Below are 12,420 nucleotides of genomic sequence, written 5' to 3' on the forward strand. Positions count from 1 at the left end.
ATTGGTCAATTTTATCCACCCAGTCCACCACCCACAGCAATCAATTACACAAGAAACGGTGTATAGTACAGTATTCAGCATGAACCAAAAAATCAATTGTGGCATTGAATAACTTTTGCTGTGACTAGGATGGGATGATGAAACCCCAGATTTTTGCTGCTATTACTTGATGGGGCTCCCACACACATATACACACATGAATGTGAATGTACACATACACAAACACACACACACACACACAGTTGTTATTGTCCAATGCAAATTTGTTTTAAATGACTAAACTGGCTTATCAGAGGTAAATTATTTACTAGTACCAACATTCTCCATTTGCACCTTTCTAACTGGGTCAACATGTTTTGTTTCCCCTGGCCCTGGCTCTGTTTCTCTGATGAAAATCCCCCTGCTGCATGTGCAATCACTCCACACTTGTCATCCGGTTCTAATTTCCCCTGTCATGACTAGATGGGGGAGACAGTCCCAGGTGTCTCTTCAAAGTGAGGGTGGTGATAGGGGGTTGGATCTGAGGGGTGCAGGCTTTGGGAGCGCGTCTGAAGGGGTGCCAGGACCCCCCTCCCAGACTCTGTCAGTAAAGGTCAGCTCTGTCAGGACCTGAGTGGACGTCAACAAACACCTGGAGAAGAACCACATGTGCCTCGCTGGGCTGGACACGGGACACAGGACACGAGGGGGATGACTGGCTGTTTCTGGGAGGATTTGCTCACTGTCTTATAGGACAACGTAACGTGTGTGCACATGCATGCACATACACTGTAAAACCAAGTGTTTAGGATCTGAACACATAACAAAAAAAAAATTGGGGGCGACCCGACCAAATTCACATAGAAATGTGAGTTATAGATCTATCATTCTACTTGAACGCAAGTCTAAGAAGCGGTATATCTGTTCTATGTGCGTTATTTCTATACTTCCCGTTCTTAAATGTTGTTTTTGCATGTTTTACTTTCAGTTTTTTACACCAGCTTCAAGCAGCTGAAACAACAATATTTTTGGTTATGGAAAATAGATTTCGCAGAGGTTTAAATGGTATAATGATTATCTACACTCTACTAGCTTATTTTGTTGCGTAAACTGAAATTAGGCAAATTATTAGAGTTTCAGCAACTAGGAAAAGGGCGGAGCAATTTCTGCATAGTGCAACTTTAAATGTGTCAAGGCATTTAGAATTTCAATGGAAACATGTGTTTTAATTAAAAGTAAACCGTCTATGACCACATATTATACATGTAGTTATCCTCGACATTGTGGTCTGAAAATCCTGGCTCATGGGCCAAATCAGACCTGCAAATCGCAATACACTGGTTTGTGAAATGATTAGTAATTCCTATTGGAATCCAGGCAGAGGGAGAATATCCAAGAATTTGAAAATTGTATCACTCACAACTAAGGCTGTGGCAGTCATGAAATTTTGTCAGCCGGTGATTGTCAAGCAAATAACTGGTGATTGTCAAGCAAATAACTGCCTGTCTCACGGTAATTGACCGTTAATTAACATAAACACATTTGGCATCCCCTGGCTTCCACACATAGCCTACAAGCCACTGATGCAGACCTTTGGAACATCTACATTAAAAAAGTATAGTAAATCAATGTAATATAGCCTACACCATCACAATTACATTTACATTTACATTTACGTCATTTAGCAGACGCTCTTATCCAGAGCGACTTACAAATAGGTGCATTCACCTTATAGCCAGTGGGATCACCACTTTACAATGTTTTGTTTTTTGTTTTTTTTGGGGGGGTTGGGGTTTGGGTTGGGGTAAGGGGGGGGTAGAAGGATTACTTTATCCTATCCCAGGTATTCCTTAAAGAGGTGGGGTTTCAAATGTCTCCGGAAGGTGGTGAGTGACTCCGCTGTCCTGGCGTCGTGAGGGAGCTTGTTCCACCATTGGGGTGCCAGAGCAGCGAACAGTTTTGACTGGGCTGAGCGGGAACTATGCTTCCGCAGAGGTAGGGGAGCCAGCAGGCCAGAGATGGATGAACGCAATGCCCTCGTTTGGGTGTAGGGACTGATCAGAGCCTGAAGGTACGGAGGTGCCGTTCCCCTCACAGCTCCGTAGGCAAGCACCATGGTCTTGTAGCAGATGCAAGCTTCAACTGGAAGCCAGTGGAGTGTGCGGAGGAGCGGGGTGACGTGAGAGAACTTGGGAAGGTTGAACACCAGACGGGCTGCGGCATTCTGGATGAGTTGTAGGGGTTTAATGGCACAGGCAGGGAGCCCAGCCAACAGCGAGTTGCAGTAATCCAGACGGGAGATGACAAGTGCCTGGATTAGGACCTGTGCCGCTTCCTGTGTAAGGCAGGGTCGTACTCTCCGAATGTTGTAGAGCATGAACCTACAGGATCGGGTCACCGCCTTGATGTTAGCGGAGAACGACAGGGTGTTGTCCAGGGTCACGCCAAGGCTCTTCGCACTCTGGGAGGAGGACACAACGGAGTTGTCAACCGTGATGGCGAGATCATGGAACAGGCAGTCCTTCCCCGGGAGGAAGAGCAGCTCCGTCTTGCCAAGGTTCAGCTTGAGGTGGTGATCCGTCATCCATACTGATATGTCTGCCAGACATGCAGAGATGCGATTCGCCACCTGGTTATCAGAAGGGGGAAAGGAGAAGATTAGTTGTGTGTCGTCAGCGTAGCAATGATAGGAGAGGCCATGTGAGGATATGACAGAGCCAAGTGACTTGGTGTATAGCGAGAATAGGAGAGGGCCTAGAACTGAGCCCTGGGGGACACCAGTGGTGAGAGCACGTGGTGCGGAGACAGCTTCTCGCCACGCCACTTGGTAGGAGCGACCGGTCAGGTAGGACGCAATCCAAGAGTGAGCCGCGCCGGAGATGCCCAGCTCGGAGAGGGTGGAGAGGAGGATCTGATGGTTCACAGTATCAAAGGCAGCAGACAGGTCTAGAAGGACAAGAGCAGAGGAGAGAGAGTTAGCTTTAGCAGTGCGGAGAGCCTCCGTGACACAGAGAAGAGCAGTCTCAGTTGAATGACCAGTCTTGAAACCTGACTGGTTTGGATCAAGAAGGTCATTCTGAGAGAGATAGCAAGAGAGTTGGATAAAGACGGCACGCTCAATAGTTTTGGAGAGAAAATAAAGAAGGGATACTGGTCTGTAGTTGTTGACATCAGAGGGATCGAGTGTTGGTTTTTTGAGAAGGGGTGCAACTCTCGCTCTCTTGAAGACGGAAGGGACATAGCCAGCGGTCAAGGATGAGTTGATCAGCGAGGTGAGGTAAGGGAGAAGGTCACCGGAGATGGTCTGGAGAAGGGAGGAGGGGATAGGGTCAAGCGGGCAGGTTGTTGGGCGGCCTGCCGTCACAAGTCGCAAGATTTTATCTGGAGAGAGAGGGGAGAAAGAAGTCAAAGCATAGGGTAGGGCAGTGTGAGCAGGACCAGCAGTGTCATTTGACTTAACAAACGAGGATCGGATGTCGTCAACCTTCTTTTCAAAATGGTTGACGAAGTCATCCACAGAGAGGGAGGGGGGGGGGGGGGGGGGGGGATTCAGCAGGGAGGAGAATGTGGCAAAGAGCTTCCTAGGGTTAGAGGCAGATGCTTGGAATTTAGAGTGGTAGAAAGTGGCCTTAGCATCAGAAACAGATGAAGAAAATGTAGAGAGGAGGGAGTGAAAAGATGCCAGGTCCGCAGGGAGTCTAGTTTTCTTCCATTTCCGCTCACAATAAATCGATTATTTATTTTAAACAGGTTTAAAGAAACATGATATGAAGAAAATGTAGTCTATTTCAGAAGAACAGAATAGCATACTTTGAGTTGTCCATATGTTAGGCCCTGATCAGGCTATGCCATATGGCTGTGCGCTACACTAGTTAATTTAGCAGACAAGATTTGCTTAGAATTCCGTGGCATTATTTTATAGTATTTTATAGTATGAAGAATACAATTGAACATAGCTGAATAAAATAGAAAGGATATTTTCTCCAAAAGATTTGAAGGAGTGCGCACATGTGTGTTGAGCGGTTAACAAAATCAAATAAAATCAAATGTTATTTGTCACATGCGCCAAATACCACAGATGTAGACCTTACTGTGAAATGCTTACTTACAAGCCCTTAACCAACAATGCAGTTTTAAGAAAAATATTTACTAAATAAACTAAAGTAAAAAAATAAAAGAGCAACAGTAAAATAACAATAACGAGGCTATATACAGGGGGTACCGGTACCGAGTCAATGTGCGTGGGTACAGGTTAGTCGAGGTAATTGAGGTGATTTGTACATGTAGAGGTAAAGTGACTATGCATAGATAATAAACAGCGAGTAGCAGCAGCGTAAGATAAAAGGGGGGGGGGGGCAATGCAAATAGAAGCATTGCAATACTGGACTATTTTGTATCAAGTCTGCCCAAATGTGCCGAATTGGTCAATTGATACATTTTCAAGTACATAACTATAGAGAACATACAAAAATGATATGGTAATACAAAATGCAAGTTTACACACTCCCAGGAATGTCATACATGATGGATCATTAGCTTTTACACTAACTTTCACAAATCTAGATGGCAGGGCGGGGTGGGTGTGGAGCCAGAGACAGCAGGGGTTCAAACTCAGTTCCTACATTTGAATATAAAAATTGATTTTATCAAACAAAACTATGCTACATTTTATCTCTGGGACCCTTAGGATGACAAACCAGAGCAAGATTACTGAATATAAGTACATTATTTACCTTCAGAGATGAATGTGTCAAAGTGTTTTAAGGCTGCATGATGCGACTAATGGTGATTTGAAAAAAATCACATGAATGGCATGAGCTCTGCTTTGTTTTTTGCGCAGGCTGTACACACTTAATCAGTCTCTCATTCACAATTTGACAAGCACTTGATAATGCCTCAAATTCCCCGGCTGCATCCCCTTTGTGTGGCCGTAATGCCCCACAAAAAAATCCATCCCTTTCGCGGCCAGTGGCCGTTGTACACTTGGGCTGAATATAATAATTATAATTCCCTTCTCCCGCATGCTGAAGCACCTCTCACTCACATGGCTGTCCGTCACGTGATCGGGTCTTTCTCACAGGCTACAATTCCAAGGCGTATATTGAAGATATTGGAAGAACTGTCCACCACAGGAGGTTGGTGGCACCTTAATTGGGGAGGACGGTCACGTGGTAATGGCTGGAGTAGAATAAGTGGAAAGGTATCAACAACATCAAACACATGGGTTTGATGCCATTCCATTTGCCCCGTTCCAGCCATTATTACAAGCCTTCCTCCCCTCAGCAGCCTCCACTGCTGTCAACATTTAGCTTTCGTCAGCCAACAAAATGAGTAGGCCTAACAAACAGCAAAAGCATTAGCCTATGTCAATCTACTATCCCCCATAGTACACAAGTTGACCTATTCTATTCTGTGCCAGAAATAAATATTCCAAACATTGTCTGGGACAGTTGTGGGATGCGATAGATCCCAAATTAATACAACCACTAGCATCAAAAAACCTGTTTTAAGCAATGAGCCTGACGCAACTGACGAGAACGTTTAGCTTAAAATGTTGATAAACTATTAGGCTATTTCTTCACATTATAAGCACAGCAATGCACACACGGCAGTAGGCTATAAGTGCGATTATAAACTTGGTGGTTCAAGCCCTGAATGCTGATTGGCTGACAGCCGTGGTATATCAGACTGTATATTTTTGCTGTTCTAATTACATTGGTAACCGGTTCATAATAGCAAAAAGGCACCTCTGGGGTTTGCGGTATATGGCCAATATACCACGGCTAAGGGCTGTATCCAGGCACTCCGCATTGCGTCGTGCATAAGAACAGCCCTTAGCCATGGTATATTGGCCATATACCACACCCCCTCGGCCTATTGCTTAAATGTTCCATTAGCAGGGAAACACCATTCTCAAAAGGTACCACAAATGCGATTATACATGTAATGCTTTTATTATAAAGGTGCATTTTTATGGTGAAAATATCTTCCCCAAATTTGAAACTCACGTGCTGTTTATGTATGCCAGTTAGGCTCTACACCCATTGTAAAGCATATTAATGTGCTTCATTTAAAAAAGTTATTTGGCCACTTTAGTTGTGATACAAACCTATCAAAACATATAGGCCTATGGGCTAGGCTACATGAGGTGTGCGACTATGATTTGAAAAAGTGCAAAAAAAAGCATTAGCTGTTTCTTGCCGTAAGCTAGGCATCATTCACAAGTGATAATATATCATTCACAAGTGATAGGCTAATATTGTCACCCATTACACTATTCTTGATTTCATTTTGTCTTTAAATATACTAAATAATATATGTGTGAAATTTGTTTTGATTTAGAATAGACCATTATCATGCACCTGTCTCAAAACGGGCAGCAGAAAAAAATACATGTAATCTATGCACTTAAATAGCAAAAGGAGGACATTTTCATTTTCATGCCAGCCAGGTAGGCTATACTCCTGTTGTAAATAGAAGCAATGTGCTTAATATTAGGAAAGTTGAGAAATAAATATAGTAGGCCTAGCCAATAGACAGCTGATGGCATCCTCCTCTTTTTAATAGAGGCCATCTCTCTGTTTTCTCAAGCAATTGCATAGCCTATAGTAATGTTGCGCAACATGAGCTCATGGGCTCTCATGAAGTGTTTGATTAGATTTTCCATTACATTTGCATTGACCAGCTGGCTGGTGTGTTTACGGACATATTCAATCTCTCCCTTTCCCAGTCTGCTGTTCCCACATGCTTCAAGATGGCCACCATTGTTCCTGTACCAAAGAAAGCAAAGGTAACTGAACTAAATGACTGTCGCCCCCTAGCACTCACCTCTGTCATCATGAAGTGCTTTGAGAGACTAGTCAAGGATCATATAAACTCTACCTTACCTGTCACCCTAGACCCACTTCAATTTGCTTACTGCCCCAATAGATCCATAGATGATGTAATCACCATCACACTGCACACTGCCCTGTCCCATATGGACAAGAGGAATACCTATGTAAGAATGCTGTTCATTGACTATAGCTCAGCATTCAACACCATAGTACCCTCCAAGCTCATCATTAAGCTTGAGGCCCTGGGTCTGAACCCCGTCCTGTGCAACTGGGTCCTGGACTTCCTGACGGGCCGCCCACAGGTGGTGAAGTTAGGAAACAACATCTCCACTTCACTGATCCTCAACACTGGGTCCCCACAATGGTGCGTGCTCAGCCCCCTCCTGTACTCCCTGTTCACCCATGACTGCGTGGCCAAGCACGCCTCCAACTCAATCATCAAGTTTGCAGACAACACAACAGTAGTAGGCTTGATTACCAACAATGATCAGACCGCCTACAGGGAGGAGGTGAGGGCTCTGGGAGTGTGGTGCCAGGAAAATAACCTCTCACTCAACGTCAACAAAACAAAGGAGAAGATCGTGGACTTCATGAAACAGCAGAGGGTGCACCCCCCTATCCACATCGACAGGACCGCAGTGGAGAAGATGGAAAGCTTCAAGTTCCTTGGCGTACACATCACGACAAACTGAAATGGTCCACCCACGCAGACAGTGTGGTGAAGAAGGAGCAACAGAGCCTCTTCAACCTCAGGAGGCTGAAGAAATTCAGCTTGACACCTAAAACCCTCACAAACTTTTACAGATGCACAATTGAGAGCATCCTGTCGGGCTGTATCACCGCCTGGTACGGCAACTGCACCGCCCGCAACTGCAGGGCTCTCCAGAGGGTGGTGCGGTCTGCCGAACGCATTACCGGGGGCAAACTACCCACCCTCCAAGACACCTACAGCACCCGATGTCACAGAAAGGCCAAAAAGACCATCAAGGACATCAACCACCCGAGCCACTGCCTGTTCACCCCACTATCATTCAGAAGGCGAGGTCAGTACAGATGCATCAAAGCTGGGACCGAGAGAATGAAAAACAGCTTCTATCTCAAGGCCACCAGACTGTTAAATAGCCATCACTAGCACATTAGAGGCTGCTGCTGCCTATTGAAATCACTGGCCACTTTAAGAAATGGAACACTAGTCACTTTAATAATGTTTACATATCTTGCACTACTCATCTCATATGTATGTATTGTATTGTATTCTATAATATTCTACTGTATCTTAGTCCATGCCGCTCTGTCATTGGTTGTCCATATATGTATATATTCTTAAATTACATTCCTTACTAGTTTTGTGTGTATTGGTTATATGTTGTGAAATTGTTAGATATTACTTGTTAGATATTACTGCACTGTCGGAGCTAGAAGCACAAGCATTTCGCTACACCCGCTATAACATCTGCTAAACACGTGTATGTGACAAATAACATTTGATTTGATTTGATTTCAGAGTGATTAGAGGGACAATAGAGTGCTGAGTACCAGGCTACTAATGACCATCAGCAGCATCAAAGCTTGGAGAAGCCTAATTAGTCACGTGGAATTTGACTGCTGTCATGACTCATTATATGGTCACCGTAACAGCCCTACTCACAACCTGCACTCAGGAGGACTGCTGTGGTGAAAACAACCTAAATCATCTAAACTGGAGCAACCGTCTCAGTAATGGGTGCAAAAAGTCCAACCCCTCACAGATTGGATTATTTTAGAAAAATGTAAGTTATTTATCTTTCTATAGTAAAAAATCAATTCATCAATCAATGTGCATGAGGAAACATAAATATTAAAACTAACTATTCAAAAAATTCACCTGCAACATAGCATTCTGGGAACTATAATAATGAGGCCCCTCCCACATATGTTTTACTCAGAGAGAGTTAACGGAAATTAACTCAACAAAGTCGAGTAGCAACAACACCATGCGATTGAAAACATTTCTTGAATCAAATGTCCTGTTCAGTTGTGATGAAATATAGTTAAGGTGAAAGGCATTCCTAACAGTGATCTGAATAAAAGGCATGGAAAGTCACATGAATGTCTAATGACTAAATGCACTCTAAACAGGACGATGGGAAAGTAAACACAAGTGTTTAAAATCTGAACACTTAGGAAAAGTATTCACACCCCTTGACTTTTTCCACACTTTGATGTGTTACAGCCTGAATTTAAAATGGATAAAATTTAGATTTTATGTCACTGGCCTACACACAATACCCTATAATGTCAAAATGAAATTATGTTTTTCCAAATTTGTACAGATTAATTAAAAATGAAAAGCTGAAATGTCTTGAAGCAATAAGTATTCAACCCCTTGGTTATGGACTCACTCAGTGTGCAATAATAGTGTTTAACATTATTTTTGAATGACTACCTAATTTCTGTACCCCACACATACAAGTATCTGTAAGGTCCCTCAGTCGAGCAGTGAATTTCAAACAGGTGAAGCTTGTGGGGGACATAGAGCAAAACTGAAAATAGTTTCTTGGCCAATGACTGATTTTCAGGATGTCTCATGGTCTGACAAACACCGCTCTAGCTCTGCCACCTTTCACCAAAGATGCGGAAGGGCAACATCGGCAAATGCAGTGGACTGAGAAAACCCCCCAGAAATCTCTAGCTTAAACTGACAGATTTTTTTGTTTTTTATTGTTATTATTTTACATTTTATTCATTTAGCAGACGCTCTTATCCAGAGCGACTTACAGTTAGTGAATACATCTTTTTTTATACTATCTATCAACTGAGCTACATCCCTGCCGGCCATTCCCTCCCCTACCCTGGTCGAATTGTGCGCCGCCCATGAGTCTCCCGGTCGCGGCCGGCTGCGACAGAGCCTGGATTCGAACCAGGATCTCTAGTGGCACAGTTAGCACTGCGATGCAGTGCCTTAGACCACTGCGCCACTCAGGAGTCCCCTGAGTGGCGCAGTGCTAATTAAAGTTCCATGGGGCCGCGTACATCGAGTCTAGGGGGTTAAGCATCCTAATTATTTTATATTTTTTGTAATCCACTTAAAGGATTGCTGTAAATCTTTTTATTTTTCCTTTTGCCATTATTTCGTTATATCCTGAGATTTTAGAGTTCTGAAAATATTTTTAGCGGGGGGGTATATCAGGAGATCATCTGCAAATAAGTTTAGTTTATATTCATGTTTACCAATACTTATACCTGTTACGTTTGGGTCCTGTCTAAATCTTTCTGCAAGCGGTTCAATTGCCAGTGCAAACTGGAGGGGGGAGAGAGGACATCCCTGTCTTGTGCCCCTTTCTAAAGCAATTCAATCTGATAATGTTTTATTTGTGTATATTTTTGCTTTAGGACATTTATATAATATGTTTACAGTGGGGGAAAAAAAGTATTTAGTCAGCCACCAATTGTGCAAGTTCTCCCACTTAAAAAGATGAGAGAGGCCTGTAATTTTCATCATAGGTACACGTCAACTATGACAGACAAATTGAGAATTTTTTTTCCTGAAAATCACATTGTAGGATTTTTAATGAATTTATTTGCAAATTATGGTGGAAAATAAGTATTTGGTCACCTACAAACAAGCAAGATTACTGGCTTTCACAGACCTGTAACTTCTTCTTTAAGAGGCTCCTCTGTCCTCCACTCGTTACCTGTATTAATGGCACCTGTTTGAACTTGTTATCAGTATAAAAGACACCTGTCCACAACCTCAAACAGTCACACTCCAAACTCCACTATGGCCAAGACCAAAGAGCTGTCAAAGGACACCAGAAACAAAATTGTAGACCTGCACCAGGCTGGGAAGACTGAATCTGCAATAGGTAAGCAGCTTGGTTTGAAGAAATCAACTGTGGGAGCAATTATTAGGAAATGGAAGACATACAAGACCACTGATAATCTCCCTCGATCTGGGGCTCCACGCAAGATCTCACCCCGTGGGGTCAAAATGATCACAAGAACGGTGAGCAAAAATCCCAGAACCACTCGGGGGGACCTAGTGAATGACCTGCAGAGAGCTGGGACCAAAGTAACAAAGCCTACCATCAGTAACACACTACGCCGCCAGGGACTCAAATCCTGCTGTGCCAGACGTGTCCCCCTGCTTAAGCCAGTACATGTCCAGGCCCGTCTGACGTTTGCTAGAGTGCATTTGGATGATCCAGAAGAGGATTGGGAGAATGTCATATGGTCAGATGAAACCAAAATAGAACTTTTTGGTAAAAACTCAACTCGTCGTGTTTGGAGGACAAAGAATGCTGAGTTGCATCCAAAGAACACCATACCTACTGTGAAGCATGGGGGTGGAAATATCATGCTTTGGGGCTGTTTTTCTGCAAAGGGACCAGGACGACTGATCCGTGTAATGGAAAGAATGAATGGGGCCATGTATCGTGAGATTTTGAGTGAAAACCTCCTTCCATCAGCAAGGGCATTGAAGATGAAACGTGGCTGGGTCTTTCAGCATGACAATGATCCCAAACACACCGCCCGGGCAACGAAGGAGTGGCTTCGTAAGAAGCATTTCAAGGTCCTGGAGTGGCCTAGCCAGTCTCCAGATCTCAACCCCATAGAAAATCTTTGGAGGGAGTTGAAAGTCCGTGTTGCCCAGCGACAGCCCCAAAACATCACTGCTCTAGAGGAGATCTGCATGGAGGAATGGGCCAAAATACCAGCAACAGTGTGTGAAAACCTTGTGAAGACTTACAGAAAACATTTGACCTGTGTCATTGCCAACAAAGGGTATATAACAAACTTTTGTTATTGACCAAATACTTATTTTCCACCATAATTTGCAAATAAATTCATTTAAAAAATTTTTTTCTCATTTTGTCTGTCATAGTTAACGTGTACCTATGATGAAAATTACAGGCCTCTATCATCTTTTTAAGTGGGAGAACTTGCACAATTGGTGGCTGACTAAATACTTTTTTTCCCCACTGTATTTCATTTATTATTTCAGCTGGAAAGTTGAAAGCTGCGAAAATGTTGAATAGAAAAGGCCATTCAAGACAGTCAATATACTTTTCCAATAGCCATTACTGATTAATCTATACAGTACATTCGTAAAGTATTCAGACCCCTTGACTTTTTCCAAATGTTGTTATGTTACAGCCTTATTCTAAAATTGATTAAATTGTTTATTCCCTCATCAATCTACACACAATACCCCATAATGACCAAGCAAAAACAGGTTTTTAGACATTTTTGCAAATGTATATATATATTTTTATGGAAATATCAAATTTACATAAGTATTCAGACCCTTTACTCAGTACTTTGTTGAAACATTACAGCCTCAATTACGCTACAGCTGGGCACACCTGTATTTCGGGACTTTCTCCCATTTTTCAGCGGCAGTGTGTGGGAGACTAGTCAGGATCGAGGGAAAGATGAACAGAGCGAAGTACAAAGAGATCCTTGATGAAAACCTGCTCCAGAGCGCTCATGTTCACCTTCCAACAGGACAACAACCCTAAGCACACGGCCAAGACAATGCAGGAGTGGCTTTGGGACAAGTCTCTGAATGTCCTTGAGTGGCCCAGCCAGAGCCCAGACTTGAACCCGATCAAACATCTCTTCA

This window comes from Coregonus lavaretus (assembly GCF_964263955.1).
Source record: "Coregonus lavaretus genome assembly, chromosome: 25".
Taxonomy (NCBI): Eukaryota; Metazoa; Chordata; class Actinopteri; order Salmoniformes; family Salmonidae; genus Coregonus; species Coregonus lavaretus.